Here is a 13,790-nt window from a genome sequence, read left to right on the forward strand (position 1 = left end):
TAGATCTAATCCAAAAAATTTTGGTCATCTGGTGTAGCATGATTTTAGGAAGAATGAACCGTTCTCCCTATGGATATGAACCTTTCTCTCTATATAAGAAACTGCAGGTATCTGAAGTTAGGTGAGATAGGGCCTAGTTCCTTTTGTATGGCTTATTATGGGAAGAATCCCCAACACTCTCTGTACTTCCGTCAAAATGGTGGCTATCGCTGATTTAGGTCTTGCTTTTTGAGTCCAGAGGAGGGCTACAAAGATGACTAGAGGGCTTGAGCACCTCTCATATGAAGAAAGACTGAGAGCTGGACATGTTCAGCCTGGAGAAGTGAAGGCTCTCTGGGGAGACCTCTTTGCGGCCTTTCAGTACCTAAAGGGGCCTTATAAAAAGGATGGAGAAGGACTCTTTACTCGGTACATAATGATAGGACGAGTGGGAATGATCTTAAACTAAAATAGGATAGATTTAGATTAGATATTAGGAGGAAATTCTTCACTGTAAGGGTAGTGAGGCTCTGGAACAGATTGCCCAGAGAAGTTGTGGGTGCCTCATCCCTTGGAGGCATTTGATGGGGCCTTGGACAACTTGATCTAGTGGGTGGCATTCCTACCCATGGCAGGGATGTTGGGGTTAGATGATCTTTAAGGTCCCTTCCAACTCAAGCCATTCTATGATTCTACTCAGTGATTTTGTTGTTTATATGCCATATATTTTTAGGAAGTTAGGGGACTGATAGAGAAAGTCTTGTTACCTGAAGATGAAGAACAAGTTTCTGAGAATCCAGTAGAGTAATGAAGTAAAGGAAGATAAATACCCCTTCAAAAGGGCTCTTAATATCTTGAAGCTGTGCAAGTGGGACCCAGGCAAGAAAAATGTGCTGTTGGACCTCAGAATACAGTATTAAAACACAACTTCAAAATTGGAAACATGATTCCATTTTTGCATACCTTATTGTCGATTGCTATACTGTCTGCATAACAAGATATTGCTATATACCATTTTAAGAAAACATCTAGTGCTAATAATTGTTTAATTAACTAGCTGTGTTTTTCTGTGAAGTTTTCACTAGACGCTTCCCTCATTCTGTCATAAATTCTCTATTTAGAGGAACTACTTCTAGAGGAATATCAGGTATTAAACTCCCAGGACAAAACTCACAGCCAGAAGTTATTTAAGTAAACTCAAGTTGCATCTTCTAAATAAGACATGAATACTAGTCTTGAACCAGGCCTTGAACTATGGTGACATGTACTGGAACACGAGCATCAGTTCTGTCAGCCTTTTCAGGATCTGCAAATTTTGGCTTTCATTTTATGTAATCTGACTACAGCTGTAGAAATTTTGTGAAAACACAAGTCAGGTTCAGATCAAGTAGGCACCTGCCTGATTTCACAGAATGTCTGAGAAAACAAGTCAAAGAAATAGGCCTTTTCTACTGGAAGGGAAGTTATGAATACCAATAATGCAACTTATGCTATGAGGATTGTTCTGTTTATCTTTATGAATAAATGTGAAGAAAAAGTAAGAAGGAGAAACATTATACCTTTTTTTTTTTTTCTTTTTTTTTGTATCCGTGCTAAAGAAACATCTTTAGGTCTATGAAGGATCATCCTGGGGACAATGGATTTTTATTATTATTAATTTAAAAAATCAAATAGAAAGGGGTCATGAGAACATTCACACTTAGCAGCAAGCAAGACAAATCCAGAGGTAATCATGACAAGACTCATAGACTGTCCATCCCAGTTCAGCCAAGGTACCTGTCTACTGCTGGCAACCTAGGAGAAGACTTTTTAAATGAACAGCACCAACAAAAAACATGAACAAACTAAAACCAACAACCAAATTCACCATTCCACCATCACCATGACCACCCAAAAAACAAAACAAAACAAAACAAAACACCCCCAGCACAGGGGTCTTGGTATTTCTTCAAGCTCTTTCTTATTTGAGAAGATTTAATGGTTATTTCAATTACTTTTTTTTTTTTTTTTTTAGTAAAGTGGTTTCATCAAATTTCATGAATAGGTTGTCACTGTAGTAGGTGACTTTGCAAGGTGTCAGGTTGGAGAAATTACATCTTAGAGCTTGTTAGTTTTTTTGTTTTGTTTTGTTTTTCCCTTTCTTTAGGTGCAGATCCATAAAATCCTGTAGCTGCCAGAACTAAAAAAAAAAAAAAAAAAAAAAAAAAGTCTTTTGCTTCCTTCTGTCTCAAGCTCCTAAGACTATATACACATGAAGTCCAAATTCTGTAGTAGTCACATTGTACTCCTATGGGATATGGTGTTGAGGCATTACTGTCCCTGTCTTTAACACATGGACATCTCAGAGAAGGATTCCAGCTTGTTCTAGGAGTTGTATTTCAAAATATGCTATTTATTCCTGTATTTGTTTTTGACATGTAGACCCTTTATTCTGTCTCCAGAGAAAGAGCACAAGAAAATGAATGGTTTGAATATGCCCCCCAGCATCCCACCTTTTAGTGAAATAGTTTTTGTTTGAATCTGTGCTCTTTTGCCATCCATGTTAGAAAGCAGTTAAACAAGCCATGATGAAAAAGAAATAGAGAAAGATAGTAGTATTATCTTCACGACTTGCTGCCCAAAATTTCAGTTGACTGTGGAAACCTGCCATGGAATGACATTGTCACTAAGAAGTGAGAGAAGGATAGAAATTTCTACAGGTAACAAGAGTAGTCAGAATTATAACAATTCCTGTTTAAAACAGAAAGAAAGTTAGAAGTAAGTCAGAATCCCTCAGTAGTATCTAAATTGTGGAGTAGGAAGGGGACTTCATATAGCAACATATGGTGCCACTCCCTCACAGAATTCTGTGGAAAATGCTTCCTGAATTTGGGTCCATGGTGCCGCTTCCCATGTCCTTGTTTTAGAGATGGAAAATTGGGAGCAGCTATGATTACCCAGGAATATACTTTAGAATGGTAAAGTAAAATACAGTAACCACAAAGCCCCACATCCCATATTTAATCTCTCTCTCTCTCCCCCTCCCTCCCTGTGGTTTGGAGCCTATCTCGTCATTTCAATGAAGTCAAAGCAGGGGAAAGGGTAGAAATGTGATTTGAACTTTCTTCTGGTAAAAATGTATGCATTCATCTCTCAGTATAAAACTGCCATTAACCCAAAGATGTTCTATATTAACATATGAGTAATTATTGATATTCTGTGAATTAGAATGTGCATTTTGAAATCACTAATTATTACAGCAGATTTTTAATAATTCTTGTAACCCTCAATTCCTCTTTATTGCATTTATGAAATAAATATAGGGGCTCTCAGAAGGTGAATGTAATATTATTTTCTGTTCACCTCTCATCAGGGATTCTGGCAGAAATTTACAAACATCAATTAACTTTCACCACGCTGACATCTGGGAAATAAATTCTCTTGCACCCATGTTACAGATAGATAAATAGGAGTGAAATAAATTGGTCTGGATCATGTAGTAGATTGGGAAGAGTTTTCACACTGTCTCCTAGTTCCTTACTCATGACTAACTAGTAAGCATGCTGCCACATGGTTTATTTACATTTTGAGTCGTTTTTTAATGGACTAAGTTGCTGTTTCTTTTTCCTCTGAATCATCCAAAATTTGGCAACACTGTATATTAATAAAGCTTTTACATACTTAGGCTGGTATTTATAGCTAAAGAAAATATTTATCATCACCTTTGGTTGTTTCTAACATTTGTTTATGCTGTTAGCACAGAATGCTAGCAAGCAAAGCACAAGTAATTTTTTGTGGTTCCTTTTAAGACTTGTTCCCACTGAAAACAGGACAATGGGAGCTTTTGGATCAGTTCCTTCTGCTCATATTCCCCAGTTAGTTTCATTTTTGCTTGCACAGTAGCCTTTCAGCTTACAAATATTTTTATGGTGGTCGTTGATAAGGCATGCCCAAGATGATGAGGAGTTGCTTTTTCCTATTGTGGATTTGTGGATTCTTATGCATTTACCAACTCAGATTAGGCTGATTTTTTGAGTTTTCCATTGTATGCTTTTTGTTTATTTGTTTGTTTTCCCATGTTGTATGTAGCCCTTTTCAGACCAGCAATGGTATATCTAATTATGGATGGAAGCATAAAACTTCTGGTTTTTACAATTACTGTTTCCATTTCAAGGTCTGGCTGCTCTAAGTAATTAAAACATGTCCATGGAGGTTATCTCAGTTCTTCTTTATGTGTGATATTCTTTATAAAGCCAGAAGGATCAATACTACTGTAGTCACAATGTGATACTGGATACAACTAGAAAAAAACATCATACAATGGGTGAGCAATTGGCTGACAGGCAGGGCTCAAAGGGTTGTGGTAAATGGGGCTACATCAGGCTGGCGGATGGTCGCTAGTGGGGTCCCTCAAGGCTCTATTTTAGGGCCAGTCCTCTTCAATGTTTTTATAAACAATTTGGATGTAGGACTAGAAGGTGTTTTGAGCAAATTTGCTGATGACACCAAACTTGGAGGAGTTGTGGACTCGGATGAGGGAGGAAAGGCCTTGCAGAGAGATCTGGACAGGTTAGAGAGCTAGGTGATCACCAACCACATGAAGTTTAACAAAAGCAAGTGCCAGGTCCTGCACCTGGGATGGGGCAACCCTGCCTATACGTACAGACTGGGCGACAAGGCGCTGGAGAGCAGCCTCGCAGAGAGGGATCTGGGGGTTGTGGTTGACAGCAAGTTGTATATGAGCCAGCAGTGTGCCCTGGCAGCCAGGAGGGCCGACCATATCCTGGGATGCATCAAGCACGACATTGGTAGTCGGTCGAGGGCAGTGATCGTCCTGCTCTACTCTGCACTGGTGTGGCCTCACGTCAAGTAGTGTGCAGTTCTGGACACCACAGTACAAAAAGGACATTAAACTGTTGGAGAGTGTTCAGAGGAGGGTGATGAAGATGGTGAAGGGCCTAGAGAGGAAAACATATGAGAAGTGGCTGAGGTCACTGGGCCTGTTCAGCCTGCAGAAGAGGAGGCTGAGGGGGGACCTCATCGTGGTCTACAACTTCCTCGCAAGGGGGAGTGGAGTGGCAGGAGACCTTTTCTCCATAACCACCAGTGATAGAACCCATGGGAACGGGGTTAAGCTGAGGCAGGGGAAGTTTAGGCTTGACGTCAGGAGGAGGTTCTTCACAGAGAGGGTGGTTGCACACTGGAACAGGCTCCCCAGTGAAGCAGTCACTTCACTGAGTCTGTCTGAATTCAGGAAGAGATTGGACTGTGCACTTAGTCACATGGTCTAAACTTTTGGGTAGACCAGGAGTTGGACTTGATGACCCTTCCAACTTGGAATATTCTATGATTCAATGATTATGATTTACTTCTATATATATGTGTGTGTATATATATATATATATAAAGACTATCATTATGTTATTAGAAGTTCCTGGAACTATTTCTCCTGGAGACAAGTTGGTGCCAAAGAAAACTAGGTACATTACTGTACCAATGACTTTCAAGTTTTAGGGACATTCTCTCAGGAGAAAGCCATCTGTAGTCATTTATGAGATTTAGAGATGTCAACTGGTTATCTCATTTTGGAACTGAGATGGACAATTATTAGAACAGATGGGTAGGTACACTATGATAATTCTCTTTGTAATATGAAGCATTATTATTTAAAAATATATCAGTTTATACCTGAATTATTCATTGAGGGAGCAGTCAGCAGAGGCATTATTACCCTGAAATGACTGGTTATTGCTATCTGTTCTGAAATGAAATCCATTTATACGATGCGCATCTATACTAGTAGGGTGTATAAAATAGGATTAGCAAAATTACCTGTGTATAAAGAAATGTAAATTAATAACATGAAAAAGACTTACAGAAGGACTTGAAATTGCCCAGACTGGCCCTTTGCTTCACAAGAGGCTAGCCGTCTGTTACCATTTGGACAAGTGATAATCGCACCTAATCATGCCCAGCAAACACCAATATTTCCAAAGAATATGGGAGCAGCCAGAGGGTGTGAGATCAAAGGAAACATTTAAAGGAAGAAGTGACAGGGAAATAAAAGATTTTGAAGAGAAGATCTGAGGAGCTGGGAAGAAGAAGGAAGTAGAGAATCCCAAATCAAATTCTCTTCAAGATTTTAAAAATAATTTGCTTTCTGCTAAGCAACTAGATGTTGGTACTTGAGCTCTGAGTGTCTAAGAGTGGATCAGCTGCACCATGCATATTTGTGTGAACCATTAGAGCTGAGTGAAGTAAGAGGCTTTACTTCAATCTTTTATATTTTTTTTTTCTATAAATTTTGTAAATATTATCCTTTTAGCTTGAATCAATAAATGTCTTGTTTTACATTTAGTTTGGCCTTAAGGAAACTTAAACCTGACTGCAGGATATATGTGTGTATATATATATATATATATATATGTATTTCCCACTATCCAGTAAATCTTATGTTCTTGGTTTCCAAATGGAATCTCAGCAGCTACCTGGCTACCTGGGCCAGTTTACAAGCTGAAGTAACAGACATATAAGTGGAAGGAGCCCCTTCTGGCTAACAGCATTAAGTATAGAATAGCCCAGTCCTCAAAGAAATGAGTGGTATGTGACATTTAATTTAGAAACAATTTTACAAAATTGAGAATGTGATTCTTCCTTTTCTTTTAAAAAAAAAAAAAAAAAAAAAAAAAAGGCTATTATTTTCCTTGGAAAACATAAGACAATATTCATGAAATCAGTTAGAGAGGGTGATCTGAGGAGGAGATTTTTGATAAAGGTAAGAATGGAAGGATAAGCACTCTGAAGTGCAAATGAAGTATTAAAAGAGAAAAGACTCCTCTGATGCATTCTGCAAACATGAAATCTGTTCCAGGCCTGAAAGTAACTTAGAAGAAAGAGTCTGAAGCCAAGTGTTAGAGATTAAGGAACTAAGGTAGAAATTCCAGCCATATTCCAAAACAGAACTTTTGAAGCAAGCACATTAGCTACAATCTCTGGAGAAATAACTGTCATTTAGGATATGGACACTTAGTAAATAATGTGTATTCTAGTCAGTTTTTCTTTAAAGAAAAGAGCGAGTCAAAAAACTAACATAAAGCCACCTTGGATGTGGACATGGCACCCTACTTTCATACTGGGTTTATGGTGTTTATAGTAGTGTTTTTAATGCAGGTCCTATTTCTGGGATACCAGCTTACTGGAAAGAGGAAATGAGTTGTGGTTGTTTTTTGTTTGTGTTTGTTTGTTTTCTTTTGTATATCTTTGTACCTCTTATAAAGTGTCTTTTGTTATCTTCCCTTTTGTCTATAGTATTAGTATTTTCTTCTAGTGAACTCTCAAGATCTTGGTAGAAGTTTCCACAGGGCCTTTAACATATAATATTTTTCTCATTAGGTCCAAGGAGAACAGACCTAATGGAGAGTACTGTTAGAGCTTTTCTTAAACAGAGATATTTCTGTTCAGTAGCGAAAATATTATATTCTTCTGAGATGCATTGTTCTCCTGTATCCTGAAAATAATTTATGAATGCCATGTAAGTATTACCTTATTTCTGTTCTATTTATTAAACGGGAAATCATATTGAAAGAAGAACAAAGTTTAATGCCAACATACTTGCACTGTGGCAATGGTGATACAGCCTTACATGGTTACTTTTTTCCTTACCCCATTCTATCCTGATAGCACAAACCATCCCTATCCAGCAAGTTCAAACTCACAAGGTTTTTAAATCAAAATAGTGAATTGGGTGCCTGAATCATACAAATGTAGACCTGGAAGAGTACTCATGAATCTTGACTTCCTACCACCTGTCTATCCTGTTCTTAAAATCTTAAAAATAGAGAAGTATATTCGCACCCTCTGTGGCTTGCCTCATCAAGTGTTTCACTTTCCTGACTGTTAGACAGCTAGAACAATATTCTGAAATACAACTTTGTCTTAGAAGCACATTTGGCTGATTTCTTCATGCAGTCTTCAGAAGGAGAATTACCTTACAAGAGGTTTCCAGCATACATTTTAATGGGGGAAGATGACCGCATCCTTTGCTTAAGTGAAACATCATTTAAATAATAGAAAGGACCAAGACTTCTGAATAATCACAGGACCACAAAAGTAACAACAGGCAGTTTGCTTTGAATAAAAACAAAACTCTCTAACTGACCAAGCTCTCATCAACCTGCTAGCAGTACTAGGATTTCAGTTTCAAGTTTATTATCATAGGCCAACTGATGCAGAGAGAAAGACTTGTGTTCACTGCCACATGGTGCATTATAATAGCAAAACACAGGAAGGTGTGAAGATCATCTGCTTCCAAAGTGGAACCCCACATAGAGGGCTTTGGAGTGAGGAAGACGTTTCTGGGCTGGATTCATTAGAAAGGGAACAAAGTCTCCTTTTTTGATGGTTCATTCTGTAGGGTTATCAACTCGTATCTGTTTCTTATCCACCCAGGAAGCTTTTGTTGTTCTTTATCTGTTTTTTGTATGTGCATGTGTTTTGTTGTTGTGGTTGTTTTTTTTTTTTTTTTCTTACCACTTTTGTGTTATATAGTGCTTGTCTTTACACAATGCCACAGATTTTTTTATTATTATTATTTCAGTTCTACAATTATTTTCTCTTGGTTTACTTGTCTCGTTTTGTGTCAGGAAATATTTGTTTCCCACTCATAATGGTAACTTGGTGGATGGCAAATTACATCAGTGGGCAAAAAAGGCTTACTCTTTTCCTTTACTTGAGAGCAGAAGGGAGCTCCTTTTGCTTCCTTAGATTGCCACAAAGCCAATGTGTCCTGTGCTAGTACTCTATATGAGTGAGACTCTAGCACAATACTGCTCTCAAAGGAGCAAGTAATTCCCCATTAACTAGCTGCCAGGAATGGCTTACTTATTGCAAGTCATTACAAAAATCTGGACATGACATACAATCAAAGCCACGCATGCATTTCTTCCATGTTGTTTTTCTATTTAACTAAGCCAAAGTGATTAAATTATTTAACCTAGAACAGTTGGTGTATTCAATCTCTTTTATTTTTATCAATAAACCAAATGCAAGAAGTGGATAGTAGTAAGATATTGTAATTAACTCTCAGTCTCGTTATCAGGGAAAAAAAAAAAAAAAAAAAGAACCCAAACATATGATGAAATTAGTCAAAGTTACCTAAGAGAATTTAAAACAGAATATGTAAAGCTGCCTGTGTATGCAGTGAAAACCTTGTTATTAAGTTACTACCAGCTATTTGCCAAAGTGAACAGTGATACACTTTTTAATGTGGTTATAACTACACCAATAATTCTTAAGCATTTCCCTATTTTTGTTGGGGATGAGATTTCACAAAGACCTCTCTTCTACTGATTTCTGATGGGATATAATGTTTCTGCTATTTGTTTTATTGTTATTATTATTATTATTAACTGAATTTTTTTATTATTATTATTATTAACTGTTGTTTTATTATTGTTATAATAAATGTATATAATATATTATGTTGTTTTATTATTATTATTATTAACTGAATTCTATGAGAAAGAGGTAATAAAAGGATGTAATAATTAACCGATAATATTTCCATGTTTTTTTTTTTTTTTTGTTTTTGTTTTGTTTTTTCCTCCCATTTAGGATTTTTTTTAATGAATTTTGGAAGGCAATACACAATACAGCCTCTTTCAACTAATATTTCTGTGCTGTTGCCCTCCACTCTTTCAACAGATTAGCTTTTACTTCCAAAAATCTACAGTTGCTTCTGTCCTACTTTCTTCAAGTAACCATACACTGTACATCCTCCACCGGTTAAAAGTTAGCACTATTTCCTCTTCCAGTAAATTTGATGTCTACATTGGATCATTTGTCTAATTAGGAGCAGATTCAAGCACCTAAAATTTTCACCATCATAATATCTTTACATGTTTTCTTAAAGCCTTGACTGGGAAGAACCACACAAAAATACCGTTGTGTATTTATTCAGGATCCAGCAGAGTAGAACCTGTTCAGGACATCCTAGCATCAGAGTAACAGCTGAGAGTGGACTGGGTATTTCAGGACCTCCAGGCAGGTATGCAAAGGATTGCTGTGATGCCAGAGCACTGACTGAGGGAGCAGCTAGTGATATTTTAGGAAAGGTTGAGTACTGAAATAGTTTTAGGAGTCTGTGGACAGAAAACACATAGTTAAATGACACCTTCAGGGCCTGTGAGTTAAGTCTCCTCCTCCCTTCTTCTCCTAGGATATCCCTCCTCTATTTTCTTCCTTCCTTCCATCCATCCGAGATTTAAAACTTTTGCTCTGCTGCTCTTCCTGACACCTGCAAATGATTCTTTCTCCATGGAGACATTTGATCCTACCCACATGCACTTTCTGCTTGCTTTCTCCCTCCTCCCTATTTCAGGGGTCACACGCACAGATATTCAATTATCCTGACTACCTGCTGGGACTGCCCATGCCTCCAACTGGCCCATGGGCAGGGTGGTCCAGAAGGGCTTTCTTCAGGGAAGCTGCAGCTGTGTCAGATAAAAGAGCAGCAGCAGCTGGGAAAGATAGTAACACAAAGTAGTGTGATTACCTTCTGTGTTTCCTGGTGTTAGGCCTGCATTGCATATATTTAAGGTTGTGAGAATTTTTTCCCTTGAAGTGTGTCTGGCAGATGTGATTTTGATATGAAATGGGACCAAGCTGGAGAATGACTTTGTTCTGAAGGTATGTGAATCCCACAAAAAATATAATAAGGAAAATATGCAGTTGTCAAGAGCAAGATGAGCTAATGAGAATATCCGTGGCTTGATGAAAGCAGAGGCAATATAAATGCAAGGTATAAAGCTGCTTTTTGAAAGAGGTAGAGTTTATGTATGTGTGTATATATATACATATATATATATATATGAATAGGTACATTTGTATGCTTTACTGTTTTAAGAGTGTACAGGCACAAACCTGTCTCATTTTTCTATAGTGGGAGTGGGGTGAAAAATTTGAATATAAAGATCCAGAAAAGCTCTGAAATCTTTATGAACTAATTATTATTCAGGTGCCAAAGAACTATTGAGATTTTATTTAGAAATATTACAAAGGTAATAGGGATGCAAAGAAACAAGCTAAAAAAAGAAAACCCATATAGGTAAGGTGTAGAGTGCTTCCGTTTGTATAATGGAAGAAGGGAGGCAGCAAGTGACATGGGTAGAGCAGCAAACAAGAAGTTTTCACTTCAGAGGGAAGTCAGAGTGCTAGTAAAAAGCAGGCAAACCTGTTTTATCTTTTGGGGGGTTGTATTTAATTACTTGCATTGCTTTGGAGATAGGTTCTGTGAATCTTTTCAGCAATAACACAGGGACATGGAGCTGTGCCATTTCATGGTTGTGTGTGTTGTATCCAGTTTGATGTTCAAGGGTTCAAAACCACTTGGGTTGAATTTAAGTTCTGTACTGGAGTTCTGCAAGTTCTGTATCAACTCCTAGGTTCCTCTGACTATAGGGCAGGACTTTGTGTGGGAGGGGGAATTTCTTTTACTGGCTAAAATGCATTACTTTTGGCTTCCTTGTGCTGTTTCTGGAGGATAGTCTTTGTAAGGATTTCTACGTGTGCCTGCCCCCTTTCAACTAGTTTACTGGCTTCCTTGGGGTATCTTCAACTGCAGTGAGATGTTTGCATCTCTTGACACTTAATGAACCACCACAGTCTTCTCTGGATGACTGGGTGACTCTTTATGGGATGTGAAACAGCACAAGAACCTCCTGAAGTAGCCTCCTGGTGTTCCTTTAGGCTGTTGGGTAGAAGAGAGCAGGTAATGCTTTTTTAATAATTGCTTTCAGGTGAAGTGATGCATCATGTTGAATGGAATTTGAGCTTCAGGGAGAATAACCTCTTTTTAAAGATAATTGTCTGATATTGTCTAGCACCTCTAAATGACTCTGATGTGAGCCTCTCATCTGCAGAGATGTTCAGAAGAGCTCTTCTGCAAGAAGAGTTGGTGCTGAGGGATTGATATTTTCTCTGTGTATGAGCGATTATGGAATTCCTGCCTGTTTCTGTGAAAAGGCAATGGCAACTTTGGTGCACCATGACTACACTATTTGTTTACACAGCTTTTTGGAATTGAAGCTTAGTTTGTGGTGATAAAGCAATATATTCCTGTGTATACTGCTGCTAACACTATCAGTGGGTGAAGAACTCCAGAAGTTGCTTTACTCACTGTTTTTTATAAGTCTAAGTTAAGACCTGATTTTTGTACCATGCAAATGAGCACAAACATAATCTTACCACCTGTATCTATACCTACAGATTTTATCAGTGTAAAAAGCGAGACAGTTAGTTGGCTGTCTTTGTTGCTGTCACAAGTTCCATGTCTACACAGTCTGTCTTGCTAAACGCAAAACTTACCTTACCCCTCCCTCCCTTTTTTTAATACTACCTGCGTGTGGAGAGGAAATACAGGCCTTCTAAACACAACTATGCTTTATCTCTGAATGCCATATCCCTGCTATGATTAGGGTGATAAAGACACCTGGACAACTATAATCCTTGCAAATTGGTTTGCATTTCTTTTCTTACTATCCACATGATTATAAGTAAACAGGAGGCTAGACATGTCAGAAATTTGATAATAATTTGATGAAATGCACTTCATAACTACTTATAAAAATGTAAGGCTACAGGAACCTCTAGATCATCTTGTTTATTCTATGCGTTTCAGGCTATGTAACCAAGGTGGTGCTATCAGTCTGAATTAATATACACTGTTTCATTCCTTAGAATGAAAGTACTAGTATGTCCCAGGCCTAAACAGTAGTAATCAAGATATTTAATGGTGAAGGGCTGCTAAAGAAGCTACTACTTTTGTTAAATATACAAAATAATTTATATGTGTGTGTGTGGTGCTTCACTGTATTTCTGCATTAACTTCTTGTAACAGAGACATCTTATAACAGTGTGGATATAGTTCAAATAGCATCTTAACAAAGGTTGCTATTTGCTGCAAAGTTGAAGTATATTTGAATATAAGGGCACTTTCAGCATATTTCTGTCATCTTGGGGCAGCCACAGGGAGAACTTCTAAGACTGTAAAGCCTATGCAACCAGACACATCCATAATTGCGGACTTTGTTTATTAAACCCTATGACCAGAGTAATGCTGGATGTGGAATGAGATTCATTAAGTATTTATTGAGAAATAATAAAAATGCATTTCCCAAGCAGAACTCTTACCTGTATTTTCACAGGCTGACTTTGGGAAACAAAAAGAATGGAGAGATCAGCCAGCTTGCTGGGAAGTACTGGCCACGTAGTTGTTGAAAGACAATAAATTTCTATTTGAGAGAATAGCAATTAGTTTATAACTCCTCCTACATTTGTATAAGAAAGCTTATTTGTGCAAGAATGTCTAGATTTTCCCCAAATGGAAGCCTGAAGCCAGGATGAAATTATATTTTGTTAGAGTAACATCCATGTATTTCTGTTTTAACTGTCACTTTTTGTATTGTATGGATGACTGAGCAAAACCTGACATTATGTATAGTCAGATGATGTATTTACAATGGCATATGAAAGTAGTCAAAAATCAGTTTCTGGCACTTCTGAAAGTAGACCTGCAAATTAGAGCAAACATCTCTAACACCTGATAGTAAACTGTACAATGAGGCCCCAGAGCAGTGGGGGAAAGGAAAGTGATGGTGGTATAACCATGAGAGGTAATACACGTGCTTATATTTTTCTTGGTTGTTACTCCACTGAGTGTAATGTTCATTGATCTTGAAAGGACTGCTATACACCCAAAACCAATGATGTTTCAAGTAGGACTTTAATGATGTCGAAGTATTATGATAGCAGTCATAGCAGTCTTTAGTTGGGGT

At 37.7% G+C, this 13,790-nt stretch overlaps 1 long non-coding RNA gene across 1 annotated transcript; it reads left to right on the forward strand.

Moving 5' to 3' along the window:
• Window positions 1-9,928: 9,928 nt before the first annotated feature.
• LOC118164795 lies at window positions 9,929-13,315 on the forward strand. Its single transcript, XR_004749675.1, has 3 exons — window positions 9,929-10,644; window positions 11,579-11,725; window positions 13,161-13,315. It is a non-coding gene; the product is annotated as an uncharacterized LOC118164795 (long non-coding RNA).
• The last annotated feature ends 475 nt before the right edge of the window (window positions 13,316-13,790 follow it).

This window comes from Oxyura jamaicensis, chromosome 3 (assembly GCF_011077185.1).
Source record: "Oxyura jamaicensis isolate SHBP4307 breed ruddy duck chromosome 3, BPBGC_Ojam_1.0, whole genome shotgun sequence".
Classification (NCBI taxonomy): Eukaryota; Metazoa; Chordata; class Aves; order Anseriformes; family Anatidae; genus Oxyura; species Oxyura jamaicensis.